The 20,911-nt window shown below is 48.3% G+C and overlaps 1 protein-coding gene across 13 annotated transcripts in view; it reads left to right on the top strand.

Moving 5' to 3' along the window:
- MAMLD1 (mastermind like domain containing 1) overlaps window positions 1–20,911 on the top strand; it is a 117,248-nt gene that overhangs the window by 84,011 nt on the left and 12,326 nt on the right. The gene's annotated exons all lie outside the window — the stretch shown is intronic.

Below are 20,911 nucleotides of genomic sequence, written 5' to 3'. Positions count from 1 at the left end.
GTTTAGACTGCCAGGCTCCTCTCCGGCTCCCAGTGTTGGTGGCTCGCAGAGGAGGGGCGGGGAAGCGCGCTCCAGCCGTGGGGTGTCAGGGAGGCCAAGTGGCGGACACAGACTGGTGACCCCCGAAAGGAGCAGAGCAGCCAGGCCCGGCTGCAGCTTCCCGAGCACCCTGGCCAGTGGGGAGGGGACGGTGCTGGCCATTGTCCCTCCAAGCACAGGCGGCAGAGGGAGCCACGCAGGGGGCTGCACCATCCCGCGTGTGTGCTGAGTAACACATTCTGCCTGCATTCAGCTGGGCCCCAATCCCGCCGCTTGCAACAGGCCGAGGGCTGCCTGGGTTTCTAGATCCAGAGGGACTGCTGCTGATGGGCGGAGAGAAAGAATGAAGGGCAAGTGAGGGCCAGCCTTGCCAGCCACCCGGCGCCAACGCCGCCAGGAGCACTGGTTCATCGTGGTCACTTGGTTTGGACTTCCGAGGTTGGACTCGACTGCTCGGTAGGGCAGAACCGTGAATTACTGCTGTCTCCATTAACACTGCAAATTAAAATCTTTCCCTTCACACCGTGGCCTCCCATTGAAAACCAAAATGATAAAAGCAGGTTAGCTAGACCGAGAGAATTCCCTAATCTTGTCAAAGTTATGCCGGCTCCATTTTCCACTGGAGGAAGAGAGTCAGGAGAAATGGCAGCGTGCGTCTGCTCCTAGCCTCAACATCGTTCATGACCCTTTAAAAGCGAGTGACCACTATCTTGCCAGATGTACCGCACATTGTCAAGGAAGGGCCTGTGACCTCGGACTTGAAAGTCCTTTCACCAGCTTCCCTTAATTCTTCTGCTGTTTTGAGGCTAAGAGGCAGGGCAGGGCAGCACTGCTCCCCGTGTAATGAGGAAAGTTTCTTCGCCTTTGTCTTTTACAAATCCTGGTGAGAAGCATCACAGATTTCATTTCAAAGGTTAGTACTGCTGAAGTGCAAGAGCAGAGGCCTCTGGGGGAAGCTCTGGCCTGAACTAAGGAAGAAGCGGGGCAGGAAAGTCAGATTTCAAAGAGCCCATGTGTCTGAGCTCCAGCCTCGCCTTGCACACGTCTTCTCTACCAGACATGAGGACATTTTCCTGAATAAGCATCTTTATTTTGTTTTTATATTATTATTATTTTAAAAATTTATTTATTTATTCATTTTTGGCTGTGTTGGGTCGTAGTTGCGGCACGCGGGCTTCTCTCTAGTTGTGGCGCTCAGGCTCAGTAGTTGCGGCGCGTGGGTTTAGTTGCCCTGCGGCACGTGGGATCCCCAACCAGGGATCGAACCACTGTCCCCTGCATTGCAAGATGGATTCTCAACCACTGGACCACCAAGGAAGTCCCTAAGCATCTTTATTTTGTATTTAAGCATGATTGTACATGCAAGCTTAGTTTTTCCTTTCTTTTTTTAAATTGGGCAGCAAAGAACTATTTAATTTGGTGAAACATTTTTTAGCTGCTTTGGGAGGAAATATAATTAGACAAAGATGCGCACGTGCCCTGTATGCCAGCTGTTGTACTGTACTACAGTACTGTTCAACGTACTGTACTGTAAGATTAAAAATGTTTTCTTGGGACTTGCCTGGTGGTACAGTGGTTAAGAATCCGCTTGCCAGGACTTCCCCGGTGGTTCAGTGGTTAAGAATCCGCCTGCCAATGCGGGGGACATGGGTTTGAGCCCTGGTCCGGGAAGATCCCACATGCCACGGAGCAACTAAGCCCGCGTGCCACAACTACTGAGCCTGCGCTCTAGAGCCCACAAGCCACAACTACTGAGCCTGCGCCCTAGAGCCCATGCTCTGCACAAGAGAAGCCACTGCAATGAGAAGCCTGCGCATCTCAATGAAGAGTAGCCCCTGCTCGCCACAACTAGAAAAAGCTCGCATGTAGCAACGAAGACCCAACGCAGCCAAAAATAAATAAATAATTAATTTTTTAAAAAATCTGCCTGCCAATGCAGGCGACACAGGTTCAATCCCTGGTCCGAGAAGATCCCACATGCCACTGGGCAACTAAGCTCGTGCACCACAACTACTGAGCCTGCGCTCTAGAGCCCGTGAGCCACAACTACTGAAGCCCGTGCGCCTAGAGCCCGTGCTCTGCAACAAGAGAAGCCACCACGATGAGAAGCCCGCGCACTGCGACGAAGAGTAGCCCCCGCTCGCTGCAACTAAAGAAAGCCCGCGCGCAGCAGTGAAGACCCAATGCAGCCAAAAATAAATAAATCAATGAGTTTTTTTAAAAAAATTTCTTTATTTTTTGTCTTTGTTAGTTTTTTCTGTATTATTTGTGTGAAAAATACTATAAACCTATTACAGTACAGTACTATATAGCCAATTGTGTTAGTTGGGTACCTAGGCTAACTTTGTTCGATCTCAAGCAAATTGGACTTACGAATGCACTCTCAGAACAGAACTCATTCATATGTAGGGGACTTACTGTAATATACATTTTGATAATTTAGAGACCGACATCTCTGTGTTGAATAAGTTTTGTTTTAACCACTCTGAATTGCCAGGAAATGAAAGTCTGTTTGGCAAAACGCAGGCTCAGAACTTGGTACTAATGCTACCAAGAATCAGATTTGTTTTTCAGTTTCTTTTTTGGTTTCTAAGTACCATTAATGATCCTCCACCTCAAAGCTATGTCCCTTTTTCAAAAAGTGGACATTTTAAATGAGCTGCCTATCAAATGCTAACTTTTTAAACACCAAGCTTTTCCTGTGTCGGAGGCTGAGGAATAAGTGAGACGTCGCATTGCAATGAGGCAGCGTTACTTGCCCCTGGAGTAACGATCCATCACTTAGTAAGGTCAACACCAAAATTAACGTGGATGCACAAAGCCCCCCAGTTCAGATGCCTCCTTAATGGCGATCCCTAGCCTTAATGTTTAATTGTTTGACAATTGACCCATGAAAGCTGGAAAGGCAGCCATTTTCAGAAACCTCCCGTGAAGTTTTTGTTTGGTTTTTTGTTTGTTCCTTTTGTCTTTACATATCTGAAAAGGAACACTAAACATTGCTGAAGTTGGGGTGCCCAAAAATGAGATTTTTAAAAATGAAGTATGTAAATTATTTTATACTAAGTTCATTGAAACCGGCTGCATATCTGTCACTGTAAAGCAAGGAAAGGAATCTGATTTCAGTTTTCAAAGAGTCGAAGAGGACAGAAATAAATCATTGTGTTATGTTCCTTTAAACTGTAACTGCTTATGAATATCTACAAACCCAAAATGTAGACTACCTCAAGGAGAGGCCGTCCACTTCCACACATAAAACAGGTTTGAAAGTGAAGGGGTCAGCTACTGTTGTGACCCCAAGTGAAAAGTTAGCAAAATAGAAAAAATGTCTGGGGCAGATGGAGGGTCACGGTGGATTTGCACCGTTCGGCTGTGACCCTAACACCTACAGCCAACATTGTCGCTGAGTGCAGGATGGCGCCAGAGGAGCAATGCAGGTCAGAGATGCGACCCTTGGGGCGAGCAAGGGATGTGTCCTAAGGGGGCTGCACTGCATCCTTGCCCCTCCTTCCTGCACCCTCCCCAGCTTCCCTCTCTCAAACCCATTCATGGCCCCGTAGCACAAATTTATGGAAACCTCTCCTAAGCCCGTTTATACTTTCAGCCTCTTCTGTCCTTTGGGGGTTGTCAAATCCCACAACCTGGGCCTGCTGCGCAAAGCAACAGTGTGCGTATGCTCCGAACTGGTGTCTTGTGAGCTTGAAGGGAGCGGCGAATGAAAGCAGCCCACCCCACCCCACCCCCAGAGAAAGAGTTTCTGCTTCTTCCTAAGGAGTTGAAAAAGTTTAGGTTTTGATTTGCTGTTGTTGGATGAGGGCTTATCGTGTTAGCTTCTCCCAGCCAAATCAGTGAGGTTGTTGTGAGCTAAAAGCAGCGTAAAGGTCCAAAGAGATCACCCCTCCACCCCAGGCCCGCGTGCGTGCATGGTGGTCCTGAGAGCCCATGCAGTGCCCCGAGCTGAGCCTTCCCTGGCTCCTGACTCCCAGTGGAATAACAGCTTCTAAGACAGAGAGTGGAAGAAAGGGGCAGCATTTCTCCATTTCTTTCATCCTTCGGTCCTTCGCCCCATGTGAACCGAGTTTCATGTTAGATTAGAAAGTGGGCAGCATGGACTCACACGGAGCCCGTAGACCTTGACTCAGTGATGGAGAGCTAGGTGCACGGGAAAAGGGGAAGTGGGCAGTCCAGGAAATGATCACAAAGTCCTGGCCTAAATGTGACCTTCAGAGCCTGAAAGATGCATAGCCCTACTTCATCAGAAATTACTCCAACTCTTGCTTTGCTTTTGGGAGCTTTGGATTTGAAGCTAAGTGCAGAGGTTCTATCTGGCCTTACCCCCTGCAGCATGCTACCATGTTTGGCCCTTTTTGAGCAGAGGAAGTGAGCAGAATTGTGGGGACCCAGACTTTTCTACAGGCCCATGTCTGGGTGGCACGTGAAAAGAATTTGCCAAGCCAACTGACTCAGGAGGCCAGTAGATGAAAGTGGACTCCTTATTGACAGTTTTGCATAATGATCATTTATTTCCATGTGACAAAGCTTTGAAAGATGTGGGAAGCCTCCAACCACCCTTGAGTGACAGTAAGTGGGAACAATTCCATGACCTTTCCCTCTATCAGGCAACACTTTCAAAGATGAGCTCTAGAAAATGTGAACAGGCAAAGCTCTCAAACATGGCTTTCTAGTTTCATGTCATCAAAACACAAAATCTTGACACCCATTAGGATGGCTATCATTTTTTTTAAAATAGGAAAAACTAGTGTTGGTGAGATGTGGAGAAACTGGAAACCATATGCACTGTTAGTAGGAATGTAAGATGGTACAGCTGCCGTGGAAAACAGTAGGGTGGTTCCTCAAAACATTAAACATGCAATTACCATATGGCCTAACAATTCCATTCTTGGGTATATACCCAAAAGAATTGAAAGCAGGTTCTTGAACAGATATCTGTTCACCAGTGTTCATAGCAGCATTTTCACAATGTCCAAAAGGTAGACGCAACCAAAATGTCCACAGAGAGAAGAATGGATGGACAGAATGTGACCCGTCCACACAGTGGAATATTATTGAGCCTTTAAAGGAAGGAAATTCCGATACCTGTTGCAACATGGATGAACTTTGAAGACATTATGCTAAGTGAAATCAGCCGTCAATCAACAAAAGGACATATGCCATGTTATTCTACTTATAACAGGGACCTAGGAGTCAGATTCATAGAGACAGAAAGCAGAGTGGTCCTTGCTTGGGGCCGGGGCACTGGGGGTTAATGTCTAATGGGGACAGAGTTTCAGTTTGGGAAGATGGCTGCAGGACACTGCGAATGTACTTAATGCCACAGAACTAGACACTTAAAATGGTCAGTTTGCGGGCTTCCCTGGTAGAGCAGTGGTTGAGAGTCCGCCTGCCAATGCAGGGGACATGGGTTCGTGCCCCGGTCTGGGAAGATCCCACATGCCGCGAAGCGGCTGGGCCCGTGAGCCATGGCCGCTGAGCCTGCGCATCCGGAGCCTGTGCTCCGCAACGGGAGAGGCCACGACAGTGAGAGGCCCGCGTACCGCAAAAAAAAATTAAATTAAATTAAAAAATCAGTTTAACAGCAAGAAAACAAGAAAAGGAAAAACAAATTTTAAAACATGAGCTAATCCTCTCCTAGTCAAGGCAGTATTTAATTTTGATAATATTAACGTGTGATGTCGAGGTGGCAGCAGCTGAGCTGCCTGTCTTCCTTCATGGAGAGGAGAGTACTGACTGCACAGGTACCTTACCCATGCTTCGGTGCAGGCCGGCTGCACTTCTTAGATGCCTTAGTGACATGTGTGCACTTAGGAATGTGTGCACTTCCCCTTTTCACTTAGTGCATGCGTGTTAACACGCCCGGCGTAGGGTTCCTGGGCATAGCCAACGCTTAGAAAGAACTTTCCTGATAAATCGATCACAACTTCTGTCCTTTTCTGGGCATTTTAGAGAAATGACAACATGTGGATGGGGGAACAGAGAAGTGATATAGACAGAATGGGGTCTCTGCTCCGGAATGGGGTAAGAAAGCCCACTGGCTTCATGGGTTCTCTGGTGCATGTGCAAGCCTAGAAATACTAGGATGGCTCGCAGTTTGCTGATTAATACAAGAGCCAACAGAACAATGCGAGGGACTCACTGTCTGTGCACAGTGTCCCTCTGGAGCAAGTGCTAGGCTCTGGGGGAGAGTTCTGGAAAGAGTTAAGGGTCTCGGCTACAGTGCAAACCAGGCTTGACCCTGACACACAAAGTAGGAAACAGGAACCTCTAGTCATTGTTCAACTGACTTTTGGGAAGTTGACACACCTGGTCACTGTGTCCCCACTCACACCCCAGCTCTCAAGACCTTCGGTTTCTGCCTTTCAGGGCCTGGCAGTGTCCACTTTTTAATCAGAGTCATTTGTGTCTTGCCTGTGCCCCCATTTGCTAGCAGATTCCTCAGGCACATGATGTCTTATCTAGGTCTGTAAACGTGAGCTCAAGGAGCCTTTGAACGCATGACTGGAAGAAGGCAGGAAGGAATCAACCTATAAATCGGTTGCATCTGCTGGCCTCTGAGAATTAAGCTCCTGAGATTGTTTTGAGTGTTTTAGAGTAACTATTGGTAGAGATCCCCAATCCTTGAAGCCCAGGAGGCTGATGAACTCAGATTCTTGTGTTGGACTGAAGGGAGAGCTCCGCCTCTGCACGCAGGGTCCCTACCCCGTGACTGTGACCGTGAGACATTTTCTGGTCCAGTTGGGGCTCTTGTCTGCCAACAGCACGAGGACAGGCACTTGCCTACAATTCTACAAGTGCACTATCTGAATACATTTGATTTCTTCAAACTCTAACAAATAACACCGTTTTGGATCTCCAGGGGTAATTTGCACTGGTTGTTCTGTTGCAGCGGTAGCGGTTGTTTCATGCCTTTTAGAAGGACAAACAAGACCTCTGGCTGCTATTTCACATACCACAATGATAGCAGCACATGATATAAGAAAAGAAAAAAAAAGCTGGCTTAGAAATTCAGGCCACTCATTCCATTGCTTTTTTCCCCAGTTCAGCTTCGCTTATGCCGCTCTGGGGCAGCACTGTTATTCCTAATGTAACCCAATCAATTTCAGTTTTGAAGGCTGCTCAGTGTATGTTCTTGTCCTGTCAGACTTTAAATGTTAACTTATAAGAACAGTTGGTTGTATTTGAATAAGCTTTCCCCATTGGTTTAAAAGAATTAAAAGGTTTTTTTTTTTTTTTTTTTTACTAGTTCATGAGCACAGATTTTTATATCCTTTGTGGAAATGATCTTTGGGGGTTTCGTTTTGATTTGTTTGTTTTTGTCATTTTGACAGCTGTATTGTTAGCTTCTTCTATTTGCTTGATTCACTTTTCATTTGGAAGTGTCTTCTTTAGCAGAATAATTACATCACAGAGATTCCTTCCTGGCACCCTCCAGAAAGATCTCCTGATGTCCCCTATTGCTATATCAGCTGTTATAGTTCGAGATTGGTACAGATCAAAGTAGCAGAATGGGGTTGAAAAGGGCAGCCTCTGGCAACGGCCTTGACCCTGCCGATTCCCTCTGAACTCCTAGAGCTCCAGCATCATGTAGATCTGCTCTGCCTGGCCCTTTCCTCAGCAGCCGGTGGGCAGTACTGCTCTTCCAAGCGCCGTAGTTACCCCATCCTCACTGCAAAAGGCAGGATTGCAACAGAGGACCCATCCTTTGATGAAACTATGTCAGCCGACTATCGGAATGACCTCATGGCCTCAGGAACTGACCAGACTCCGCTGCGAGCAACAAATATCCAGTTTAGAGTTTAGAATCCTTCTCCATATGCCCCATTTTTGGAAACAAATGACAAAATCGTGAGGTTGATCAACATTGTAGTCCAGATTGACATATATACACTAATATGTACAAAATGGGTAACTAATAAGAACCTCCTGTATAGAAAAATAAATAAAATTTTAAAAATTAAAAAAAAGACATTGTAGTCCAATATGCTCTCTGAGAATTCAGAGCCCTTCAGAGGTTTAAAGACAACTGGGATGTTCCCACTGAATCTTCCCTGCCACCCCCAATTCTCTGCCCGTTTCCTGACTATTTCTCTCTGAACTGAGCACAGGGCATTGGCGTGAGGCCCTCTGGGTGGGTAAGGCTTTACTGGACTGACCCAAGTGCTCCAGGTGCATGAGCCCTGCGCAGGGGAGAGCAGGAAGGTCATTCCCACTCTGCAGTAGATCAAGGGTGTTTTTTTTGGCACTCCTTTTTTTTTATTGTAGTATAGTTGATTTGCAATGTTGTGTTGGTTGCAGGTGTACAGCAAAGTGATTCATTTATATATGTTTTTTCAGATTCTTTTCCATTATAGGTTATTACGGGATATTGAGTATAGTTCCCTGTGCTATACAGTAGGTCCTTGTCGGTTATCTATTTTATATACCGTAGTGTATATCTGCTAATCGATAAAGTTTTGATATAATATTGGACTAGGGTTTGAGAAAGAGAATGAACCCTCCTAGAGCCATCAGCACCCGAGTCACCAACACCTCTTACAGGCTTTTAATATTTTTGTTTACAGTTATTACCTCTGAAATCAAATCTCGACTTTCTGGTATGGTCTTGGACTTTTCAAGGGATTTAAAAATTTAGGAGTTCGGTGCCAGTAATTGCTTTTAGGAGCTAGCACCGCTAATTTGCTATAGATGAATTCCAGTTTGGATCATCAATTATTTTCTTCACAGAAAACCACAAAGTACATATTCGAGTTAGCGTCGGAATTGAATTTGATCCAGGAATTCATAATGTTGTTAAGCTAGATTATTGCTGCTAAAACGTGGATCACATTCAACTAATGCAAAATAGAGTATTTAAGAGCTTGAGTACCACACTTGAGATCTGAGCGAAGAGCCCAAGGTTGCAATGTGGGATCCGCACTCGATGCGTTTGCTTGATCATGTTGTACAGACAGCTTAAGCATTCATCTTTAGATGAACTGGTCTGTGGGTAAAGGAAGATGACTCAAGGCTGAGCAGGGTCCCACAGGCCCCAGGCTTCATCGTCAGAGATGGGCTGTCCTCCAGCGTGAGGCTGGAGGTGTGACGCAGACGTCGTGAAGGTCTGAGGGGCCAGGCTAGAGTCTTTGGCAGTTAGGATGTATTGAGTCGCAAATAGCAGGAAATAATAAAGGGAACTGACTTCAACAATAAAGGGAACTGACTGAGTCCCGTAAGTGGAAGGCCGGCTCTTGGGCAAACTTCAGGTAGTGTCACCAAGGATGCCGTTTCCTCCCTGCCGTCTATCCGGCCTTCCGGAGCACTGGCTTCGTCTTCAGGCCGGCTCCCCCTTGTGGGCACATGATAGCCCTCAGCACCTCCAGGGGCTGCAGGCCTCCTCCTGCCCTCATCCAGGGGAGCAGAAGAGAGAGCTGGTTTGAGAAGCTCTGTCAGAAGAGCAAAGAGGTGTCTTTCCCAGAAAGCCTCAGGCACTTTGGGCTCAGTGGCCTGAATGGATCACACGCCTACAATTCTGCTTCGTGTAAGCGGAGCTCGGTGCCCAGCCTCTGCAAGCCCAGGTGGAGCGAGGTTTCCCCAAAGCACATAGGCACGTGGGGCAAGTGAGGCCGCCTGAACGGAAACTGTGGAAGGCAATGAGAGCAAGAGAGCTAGGCGCCAGCTTAACCATCAGTTGTCTTTGCTGCAATCGACCTCTTTGGCCATCCACAGCCATACCCTCCCTCTTTCCCATGCACGTGCCTCCCGAAATGCTCACTCCTCCAGAAAACCTATGTACTCCCTCCCCAGAGGGGTTCAGTTCCAATCCAGAAACTGCAGATGTCGTGCCATCCCCTCAGTTTGGTCAGAGCATAGCCCCTCCTGTTCCTGGGACCCCCGGCCATCGCGCTCACCTTGGCAGAGAAAAAGCAGAAGTACAGGACAGGAGGGAAAAAAAAAAAAAAAAAGGAGCTCCCGTTTGGAAAGGAGCAACTGGAAAGCAGCGCACGGTGGTCACGAGCCCGGCATCCACGGGCTTAGGGGTTCCTTGCTTCTCCGGGTCTCAGTCTCCTCTTCTGTATAACAAGAAGGTTGGATTAAAGCAGTGGTTCTCTCTGGAGTGTGTCCTGGAGGATTTGTGAAAGTGCAGAGTCCTGGGCTCTACCTGCAGAGTTTCTGATTCGGTAGGTCTGGGTGGGACCCAGACATGTGCATTTCTAACAGCTGCTGCTGGCCCAGCGACTCCCACGTTGAGAACCTCTGGTGTAGATGAGTCCCGCAGGCTCTGCTGATTCTGACGTTTGGGACTCAGCTTTTTCTTAGCTACCTCTTCCGTTCTACATTGATTTACAACAGATTGTTTTATAAATGGGACACACCCTACTCTACCATGTGAATAGCTAAGAACATCTCAGACCCCCAGCTTCGGTTTGTTATCTGATTTTCCGCAAGTGGGCTTAAGGCTTCAGGAAAACCAACAACTTTCTTGAATTTAATAAGTTAGGAATAGAAATACGAAGACTGTTCATCCGTCTTCCCCGCCCCCATCCACTGCAGCACGATGTTCTTTGGGTTGACTCCGTGTGACTCCAGAAAGCAGCCCTTTTTCCAGGGAGAACCCAGATCCTTAGGCCTCATTTTGAAAGCCTCCTCCCTACGTAATCTGCGTATCCATCAGGTCTTGGGATAGGAGTGGCACTGGGTGAAGCTGTGATGTAGCTAAAGTTGACTTGAGAACCTTGCCAATTGTCTGCCCAGGACCCCCTCACCTGGACAACATCTCTTTGTCCTTCAGGTCACAGCTTAAAGTTCAGTTCCCCCAGGAAGCCTCCTCTAACTAACCCCTCACCCCAGCCAGGCTGGGTTCTCCTGTTGCCTGTTCTCTGCAGTGTTCCCGTATAGCACTTACCACCTTTGTTACAAATCCCGTTTAAGTGATCTCCATTACACGAACGTGCCTGCTCTAGAAGGGCGACGCCATCTCTGCTTTATCCACCAGTGTTATCACAGCACAGGGCCTGGATCCTGGTGGGTGCTCAGTAAATACGTGTTGCACGAATGCTATAAGAGGCAGGCTGTGAGCAGATTCCAGCCACCGTATTTTATTACGAGGAAAGCTATCAAACGGTCTATACTATACGTTCTACTGTGTGCAGTGATGGTTGCTCCAAAGGAACGAAACAGACAAGCCGTCAGAAGAAACAAACACACGGATAGAGAGCCTCAGAGTCCCTGGCAACTACAGCCAAGTTTTTCATACCCCTCCTGCCTTCTCTCTGGGAACCTGGCACCTGGGAACTAGGTGTCTCCCTACCAGGCACCCTGGGCCTCCTCTCTCCAGACAGCGGCTTCCTGAACACCCAGCTTCACCCCTCCCACACCCATAGTTTGGAGCTAGGCATTTGGGTGAAGTCAGTGGAAGCCCCCGCAGCTCACAGCATGCCCCACCCAGCAGGGCCTAGAGAGCTGGTCTGGGCGAAGCCCACATTTTCCCCCTGGGGTGGTGTGAGTCTAGCGAGGCCCTGAAATAAATGCCTGGCCCCAGGCAACAGCCCGAGTCTCCTGACTCCTGGCTCAGACTCTGGGCTCACAAATTCTGCATCTTGAAGCAGACGGGTGGCTTCAGATACAGGAATGAGATATGAACTTCGTACGCTTTTTATCCCCAATGCTGTAATTCCCTACTATTGTCCCTACTATTATCCCTACTATTATTACCTATTATTATTATCCCCAATGCTGTAATTCCCTACTATTATTCCCTACTATAATGAAATTCAACCAAACCTGAAAATTCTTTATTGAGAGAAAGCAGATGAAGTCTACAAACTGACCAGAAGTATACCCTGCAGATGTTGACTCTGAAGCCTGTGCCTACACTTAATGTCACTGGTGGATCCATTCTCACTGAATGAGCACACACTAAAAGGAGGTCTGTCTGGCTCCCGGAGCCCTTCTTCCTTTTGAACAGTCCTATAATCCACACATTTGCTGGATTGCAAGGCCCTGGTGAAGGAGAGACAGCAGTATGGTGGAGACCAGAACCTTCTCCACAGGACAAAGTGTGCTGTGTTTACTGAGAGTTGCTGGACTTGGGCAGGTGGAGACAGTCTAGAGCCCAACTAACGCCCAAGTTAGCCAGGAACCCTGGAAAGCAGATTAGTCTGGGGTTTCCCCATTGTCTTTTTCAAAACAACCAATTCATAAGTGGGGCAAGGAAGGAAAGTCACCAAAAAAGATATGTAGCCCAGGGCTTCCCTGGTGGCGCGGTGGTTGAGAGTCCGCCTGCCGAGGCAGGGGACGCGGGTTCGTGCCCCGGTCCGGGAAGATCTCACATGCCGCGGAGCGGCTGGGCCCGTGAGCCATGGCCGCTGGGCCTGCACGTCCGGAGCCTGTGCTCCACAACAGGAGAGGCCACAACAGTGAGAGGCCCGCGTACCACAAAAAAAAAAAAAGAGAGAAGGTGGGGAGAGCCTCAAACCGCAAAGCAGGTGGCCTGTGACGACTGTGGGACAGAGGAAGACTGGGTATGAGGAGTCTCAGACAGCAACTCCAAGAAAGGTTCAGCCAGGCCCATGGAGAATTCTTACATCATTTTACAGATGGGGACACTGAGACCTTAAAAGGAGAAGGTAGACGACAAACAAATTTTATGAACAGAGATGCAAAAGTTCTCAACAAGACCCTAGCAAACCGAACCCAGTGACATATGAAAAGCATTATGCACCATAAGCAGGTGGGATTTATCCCAGGAATGCAAGGCTGGTTCAACCTGTGACAATCAATCAATGTGATGAACAATATGAACAGAACAAAGGACAAAAACAAAACCACATAATCATCTCAGCAGACGCAAAAGGGAAAGGGACTTCCTTAAGCTCATAAAATGAATAGCAAAGCCCAGACTAAACTCAGGTCACCTGACTTCCAGGCCAGAGCTCTTAATAGTAGTCGGGGTGGGGATGGAGGGTGGAACTGGCCCTCGCAACTGCATACACTGCACTGAGCCCCATATTGGGGACTTGCCCCTTGTCCTTTCATCCGGTCCTCACGACAGCCCCTGGCAGCGGGCGCTATGTCATCCCTACTTACTGCGTAAGGAGGCTGAGGCTTCGAGAGATAAGATGACTTACCTGAGGCCACCCAGCTGCCGAGTGCACGAAGGAGCTAAGCCTAGACCTCGGGTTTCCTGCCTCCCACTCTGGAACTTTCCCTTGCCCTTCACTGCTCTCCTCGCTGATTGGTGCTCCTGGCTTAACCCGATTCCATTAGTTCTCAGCTCACCTACTGCCAAGTCAAGTAGATGGGTTTTTGCTGTAAGCGGATGGGAATGTCCTCCAAATTCCCTGGGGAAAGAGCCCCCTCTCCTATGCCAGTACGTGACAACTCTCAGAGTCCAGGTTGTTGACCTACATCCGTGTCATCTGGGTTAAGTGGCCGTTTATGAGGACGGCAGAACTGTAAAGCGAGCGGCACTGGGGAGGGCAGAGGCCAAATGGTTGGAAGGTGGAGGGCAGCGCGGAGAAGAGGGGGATGAGACTGTCCTTTGCTCCTGGACATGCTGAGGACCAGGCCGGCTGGCCTCTGGTGGAGGCCGTCGCAGTGAAAGCTCTCGCTTCCAGATGAAACAAGAAAAAGAAGGCAGAGGTTTCAGAGAGTCGGGTAGAGAGAGCGATGCAGTTGGGTCAGGACTCGGAAGGCACCTTGGACTGGGCATCTGGAGTGGTGAGTTCTAGTCTTCTCTGATTTGGGGCAAGGCTCTTCCCTACCATGAGACTCAGGGTCCATACCTACCAGGGTCCTCAGAGGGTGGCGTTGCAGGGCTCCACGCTCAGAGACTGAGTCCCTGCAAAACAGTGCGGATAGACGCTCTCTGTAGGTCTCTCTGACACTCGGCCTCTCTGTCTTTAACTTGCTTGGTGATCTCTTTGCCCCCAATATTGTAATTGTGGTAAAATACGCATCATGTCAAATTTACCATCTTAGCCAGTTTCAAGAGTACAGTTCAGTGGTATTAAGTACATTCAGACTGTTGTGCCCTCCATCACCATCAGCCATCCCTAGACCTCTTTTCGTCATGTACAACTGAAACTCTGTCCCTATGAAACAATAACACCCCATGACCCACTCCCCTCCGTCCCCAGCAACCACCAATGCTCACCTGGCAGGGGAGAGAACGTGATCAGGAAGATGGTTTTCCTAGGGTGAGGCTTAGCCATTGTTTGGTAATCTTGAGCAAACCATGGGCCCTCTCCTTCTCCTCTTGAGAAAGATGACTTGAGTAGGTGATCTCTCATTTCCCTCGAGTTACGAAAAGCACGTTAGGGTCGTAGGGAGAGGAGTTAGCCCCAGGGAGACAGAATGGGTCAGAAGAAGACAGAAGGTGAGGCCTTCAGTAAAAGGAAAGCAGAGAATGATGCCCTGCTCCCATACCAGTGGGGAAGGAAGAAAACCCAGGTTGCTGTGAGAGAGAGGCGTAGCAGGAAGGCACAGGCTCATTTGTCATTGGAATACCTGCTTGTGTATCTATATGGACAAAATCTTCCAGGGAAGAAGGAAGACCCCAAATCCTGAGCCCTGGAATGGTTGGCATTCCTGACAAGAATTCAGACTGTCAACACCAGGCCACCCGAAACCCCATGAAGAGTGTGCTGATCCCACCCCGTTCCCCAGCAACTGGAGCATCTCCAGAAAGATCTGGGATCGGCAACAGAAAAGAAAAGAAGATCTAAATTCCAAAGTGACTTTTTTAACCTAAATGATGATGATTTTACATGAACTTGTTGTTCCTTTGACACACCATCATATTTTCTACTTACATGAGTCCTGGTTTGTTTTTTAATCTATAGGATAGCTACAGAGGAGCATATAAAACAAAATAATAAAACCAACACCCGTGTACCCGCCAGGACAGATTAAGAAATAGAACACTCACAGTATCTTAGAAGCCCTCCCTCTTCCCAGAGAGAGATAGCAGCTATCTGAGTGCCAACGCTAGGAACCTACCCACGGCTCCTTGGTGACCTTCGAGCTCATTCTAGTTAGATTAGGGGCATCACCAGTCTCTTTAGGTCGTTATTTTCTGCATAGATTCCCACAGATGGGTCGTCCCATCTCTTTCGTGTTCATCCTTACCAGTTTCAATCTTAGATGGAGACCTTGTCTTTTTTCAATATGTTTTAAGATCTTCTTTTTTTTTTTTTTTAACATCTTTATTGGGGTATAATTGCTTTACAATGGTGTGTTAGTTTCTGCTTTATAACAAAGTGAATCAGTCATACATAAACATATGTTCCCATATGTCTTCCCTGTTGCGTCTCCCTCCCTCCCACCCTCCCCATCCCACCCCTCCAGGCTGTCACAGAGCACCGAGCCAATATCCCTGTGCCATGCGGCTGCTTCCCACTAGCTATCTACCTTACTGCGTTTGTTAGTGTGTATATGCCCATGACTCTCTCTTGCCCTGTCACAGCTCACCCTTCCCCCTCCCCATAACCTCAAGTCCGTTCTCTAAGAGGTCTGCGTCTTTATTCCTGCTTTACCCCTAGGATCTTCTGATTACAAGAACAATATATGCTCTTTGTAGTAAACTTTGAAAATGCAGAAAAGTGTAGCGAAAACACAAATCCCATGAGATAACAAAATACATAAATATACAATGTATAAATTAGCCAGGGATAACCGCTGTTAACATGCTGGAATACACATTATTTTTTTTCTGTGCCATAATATGTATTTCACATGACTGGCGTTAAGCTGTGTATATGGCTTTTTCCTTTTATTGTGAAACGTGACATAGATACAGGAAAGTATGCAAGGCCTATATGAACATGGTCGACCCCCGAGTAGACCCCGCACCCCTGCTGCCATGTGCCCCTTCTGGTAGAATTAACCACTATCTGGATTCCAACGTTCTCTTGCTTTTCTATGTAGTTCCACCACTTATTCACGAGCTCTTCAACAAGCGATCGATTTGTTTTGAAGAACCAAGTGGCAGGCACCATCTAGGTGCTTAGGCAGCAAAGGGTCACGGTGCCACCATTCAGTGGAGGCTTCCAGAAGAGAAGCTGCTCCCCTCTTAGGGAAGTCAGTGACTAAAGGTACCACGGATCCGGCCATGTGTAAAGCCCACCGCCGTCAGGGCTCCTGGTGGAGTCATGGGCGTGGTACCGGACAGACAGAAGGAATCTGGCCCGAGGGCTTTATCTCGCCACAGCCTGCCTCCAGGCCCTCCAGCTTCCAGGTGGAGGTCAACAGAGAACACCTCTGTGGGGTGAAGCAAATCCGGGCAGCAGGATGTGGAAGACAGAGCAGGAAATTCAGCAGCAAATGGTCAAGCCAGATCTCTGCCAGAGAGGAGGAGAGGCAGATACCCAGGGCTGTGGAGGCGGGATGGCCATCCAGGCATCTGCCTCACTGTGTTGGCCACCCACGTGCACTTCACCTGCCAGTTCCAGAGGCCACCTGGGGCTGCTTTTCCTGAGCCTGCCACGTAGACCAAGCTGCCTTTCCACTTTCCCCTCTGCCATTCTGTGATTCAGCTTCCCTGGGGCCGTGGAGTCAGTTAACCCTGGCCTAGCTGCCTTTGAGCTTGGGCTAATGCATTCGCCTTATCCTTGCAGGATTGTGTCTTTGAAAACCAAACCAGGCCAACCCCTCACAGGACTTTTAGTGGGGCTTTGCGAGGGACTGAATTTAGGTGCATGCATTAGGTCTGCCGTCTCGATCCGGAAGTCTCCAAAGGAAATCCTGCCGCGCCCTTCCTCGGTTGCCTGAATGTGACGGTCAGTCGGATGGCTTCTTTGGAACCCCGGGGCCTGTCAGCAGTGCTTACTGCACGCAGTGGGGAGACACTGGACAGAATGGGGGGAGGATTCGGTGCGCATAAGCAGAAGGGTTATGCTTTGGACACGGTAGCTGTTCATCATCGTCACCTTCGTCATCATGAGACTATAGGAGCCTTGCAGAAGCTGTCAGAGCCTGGCTCCAGAGGCTCTGGACTCTCGAGAGCTTTGGTATCCTTTGACCCAGTCCGTGACGCTCCTTGTAGCAGTGCCCTTGACCTCACCTTGCTCGTAGGCTGATTCCCAGGGGCCCAAGTAGCCTGACCAGACGTGCAGTCTTCCTTGTCTATAACCCAGCGTTACCAATGATGGGCACAGCCCTGGCCACTCTGCAAAAATGCCCCACGGAAAACAGCTCCAGACATTTAAACTTGGAAATACTAACATTCAATTATACACAGTTTTTTGAAGTTTTAACAAAACCAGATGTATTAAGTTTGCAATTATAGTTTGAAATATTTAGTGAAATTTACAAGTTTAAATGTGATGTTTACATTTTTAAGCTTATTTGATTTTTTTTAACATCTTTATTGGGGTATAATTGCTTTCCAATGGTGTGTTAGTTTCTGCTTTAGAACAAAGTGAATCAGTTCTACAGATACGTATGTTCCCATATGTCTTCCCTCTTGCGTCTCCCTCCCTCCCACCCTCCCCGTCCCACCCTACCAAACGTAGGGTAGATAGCTAGTGGGAAGCAGCCGCATAGCACAGGGAGATCAGCTCGGTGCTCTGTGACCGCCTGGAGGGGTGGGATAGGGAGGTCAATTATACACATTTATACAGGAAAAGTCTAGAAAAGCTGAAAGGAAACTTTTACAAACTTTTACCTTAGAGGTTTTCTTGCAGAATCTCTCTAGTGACCCTCCCACTCCCTGTACCACATGTATCAGAACAGAAATCCCTCAGCTTGGAGTTCTCATTTTAGGATACAGTTGTTACAAAAGGAAGACAACACCTGGGTCACACGATAGCCCACCCAGCAGCCCTTGCACAGCTGTGAGACCCTAGCAGCACTCCAGAATCTTCTTGCTGCTGGTCTGCCTCTATATCACATTAGCAAAAGTTTCAGTTGGGCAATTGGATCAAGCAAAACTCAGGGCCTGGGCTTTGTAGTCAGACAATGTCTGGGTTCTAGTCCAGGCCCTGGCACTTACTAACGATTGACCTCGAGCAAGCTAGTTGCTTAACCTTTCTCTTTGTGCCTCAGTTTCCTCATCTTTACAATGGGATCATACCAGTGCCTCCCTCTTCGGATTGTTCTAAGAATTAAGTAATTGAAATGACTCCAGGGAAGGGCTGAACCCAGTGCCTTAGATTAAGTTCTCAATAAATGTTTCTAATATTATCATCGTTGTTTATTATTATTATTAGTCTGTTTTACCAAGAGATAGGAAAAGTGATAGCTCCGCTGAGCTATGGCCAGACCACGCCTTAGAGCATGTTCAGTTCTAGGAGGAGTGGATCAAGATGGTGGAATAGAAGGACGTGCAGCTCACCTCCTCCCACAGGACAGTGCCTGGAACGTTGTAAAAGGGCTTGATACACGGCAGAGGTATTATTGTTAATTAAGACTACCACTGACTAACCTTCAGAGAATACAGCACGCAGGCACTACACGTGTGTTAGTTAATTCGGTGACTCCTCATAACCTCCGCCACTCTCTGAATGACGCACTCCTATGACTTCCCCTTTACAGATGAGAATATTAAGGCACAGAAAGGTTAAGTGGCTTCCCCCAATCACCTAGCTAAGAAGTGGCAAATCCATGATTCAAGCGCAGACCCTCTCTCTCCAGAGCCTGCACTCTTCGCCAGTATGGTGAAGAGCTGTGCTCTCCGTTACTGTCACCAGCATTCACAGGTGGCTATTTAAATTCATTAAAAGTGAATACAATTAAGAACTCAGTTCTTCATGTGCGCTAGACACATTTCAGGTGCTCTATTGTCGCATGTGGTCAGTGGCTACCGTATTGGACAGCGCAGGTATAGAGCATTCTGTTCTTTCTGGGAGGATGACTCAGCATCATCTCAAGGTTCTGTGGGACTGTGCTGCTCTGTTGAGCTTCTACGATTCTGTTTCTTACAAAATCTCAGGCTTGAGTTGTATAGCTTTTTCCTAGTGTTATTAATAGATGCATGCTTGCGATATATTGAAATCGCATTTGCATTTGGCCAAGTAGTGTAATGGCAAGTAAGAGGCCAAGAAGTCTGACTCACATTACACTTCCCTGGTTTCCCAAAGCATGACTTCACATTTACGAAGTCGTCTCCTGTCACCTCTGTTTGACAAGTCTGCACATTCATGCATTTGCCCAGAGACCCAGCTTCTTCCGCAGCTCTGCCTTGCCCTCTTTGAGCTATCTGCGTAGCATTTAGTACCCTAGCGTGTTCATCTCACTCGTGGCTTGAACAGCTGGGGCTGGCTTCTGAAGTCAGCCCAGCCGTGAGTGACCTTGGCCTCCGAGAGTCTCTGGCACACGCACCAAGTCTCCAGTTCCTTCTTGTGGGCTCTCTCTGCTCGCCTCTGTTACACGGTTAGTAAAGCAAAGGAGGAGTGAAGCAGGATTTGTTGCCTGAACTTTCAGGATGAGTAAGTCTAGACATCAACGAGCTCCCAGAAGCCAGTGGAATTACAGTACACAACTGTGACCTTGTGAATGCGCGTGTATTTCCTTCCGACCTCCACGGCGAAGACTGGACCGAGATCGAATCCGGTCAATAACTGATAAAGCCAGAGCAGGTACCCGCTTCTTGCAAAGCGTCTGAGTGTCTGTGCAGGTTAGTCATAATCTGAGCGCCTTACACCGCAGCCCATTTGCTGTACGGTGAGGTCACAGAATAGCCAACAGCATGGTCACTCCAGTGTAGATGAAGGACACCGACTGCTTCTCTCCGTGCGCAGAGAAGGAGCCTCTTCTCCCAAACCCAGCAGTTGCTTGGGTTTAGTCACTCTGTAAATCAGGTCCAGGTCTGTACCCACTCTCCTGTGTGTGCCTGGTAAAGCTATCTCCACTTCCTCGTCTTGTAAACTGGGGACAGTCTCAAATGTATGTGTGTGTGCACGGTTAGTGCGGTAAATGTTAGCTGACGTTATTTACACGGTGTGATGATCCCTGTTGGGCTTTATTAACCCAACGGCGTTGAAAAGAGATGAGTAAATGTGTTTAAAATGAGGGTCAAGGCTCACTTTTATCATTAACGTTCATCCCTAAAAGAAGCCAGCACAGTGCTCACTGGACTAGCATATCCCGAGCGCCTGGGATATCGTGCCAAGCTCATAACAGATACAGTCAGTTGAATTTTCCAAATATTTGCTGAACCCTCTGCCTGTGCCAGGCACTGTCTGGGCACCAGAGGGATTTAAAGATGATTAAGACTTGGCCCGACAAGGATGTTCAGTCAGCCAGAGGAGCTGGACCAAAGGAGAGGCAGAATTCCCAGGGTGGATCTCCAAGGACATGCGGGGTTCCAGACGGGAAACTTGGAGAAAGGGCTCTCTGGGCTACCGAAGCAAGGAGCGCGATCACAGGGGACTGAACGCGGGCGGCAGCCTGTCTGGGGAACTCCAAGGACATGGGTATGACTGCGGGGTAGTGTACCTGACACCATGGGACAGGAAACCTGCCTGCCAAGAAGGCAGGAGGCCAAGGAACAAAGAGCCCTAATTGCAAAGTTTAGCAGGACGTGCTTGGGGCTCTAAGTGGCTGCAAGCCATTAGAGGGACCCAGGGACAACCTCGTTCCAGCAAGTTCTCTAGCGATCACGGGAAGCCCAGTGGGGGTGAGCTCCGTGAAATCGGGCACCAGCATCGGGCACTATCCATCCCAGGGTCTGATCATCTGAAATTTGGAATCACGCGGAGCCGGCCAGTCCGAGAGGTAGTAATCATGCCCACCAATCATGGACTGGCTTTGCTTTTCTGAGATTTTCAGTGATTCCAAAGACAGAGGTGGGTTTACCTTATGTGTGGAAACCTCTAGGCGTTGAAAAGTGCCAACCACTTTTTCTTTGGAAGCTGGACCTCCCACTTAACAGGGCGCG

This window comes from Globicephala melas, chromosome X, assembly GCF_963455315.2.
Source record: "Globicephala melas chromosome X, mGloMel1.2, whole genome shotgun sequence".
In the NCBI taxonomy this organism is placed as follows: domain Eukaryota; kingdom Metazoa; phylum Chordata; class Mammalia; order Artiodactyla; family Delphinidae; genus Globicephala; species Globicephala melas.
This window is presented reverse-complemented; position numbering and strand designations above follow the sequence as displayed.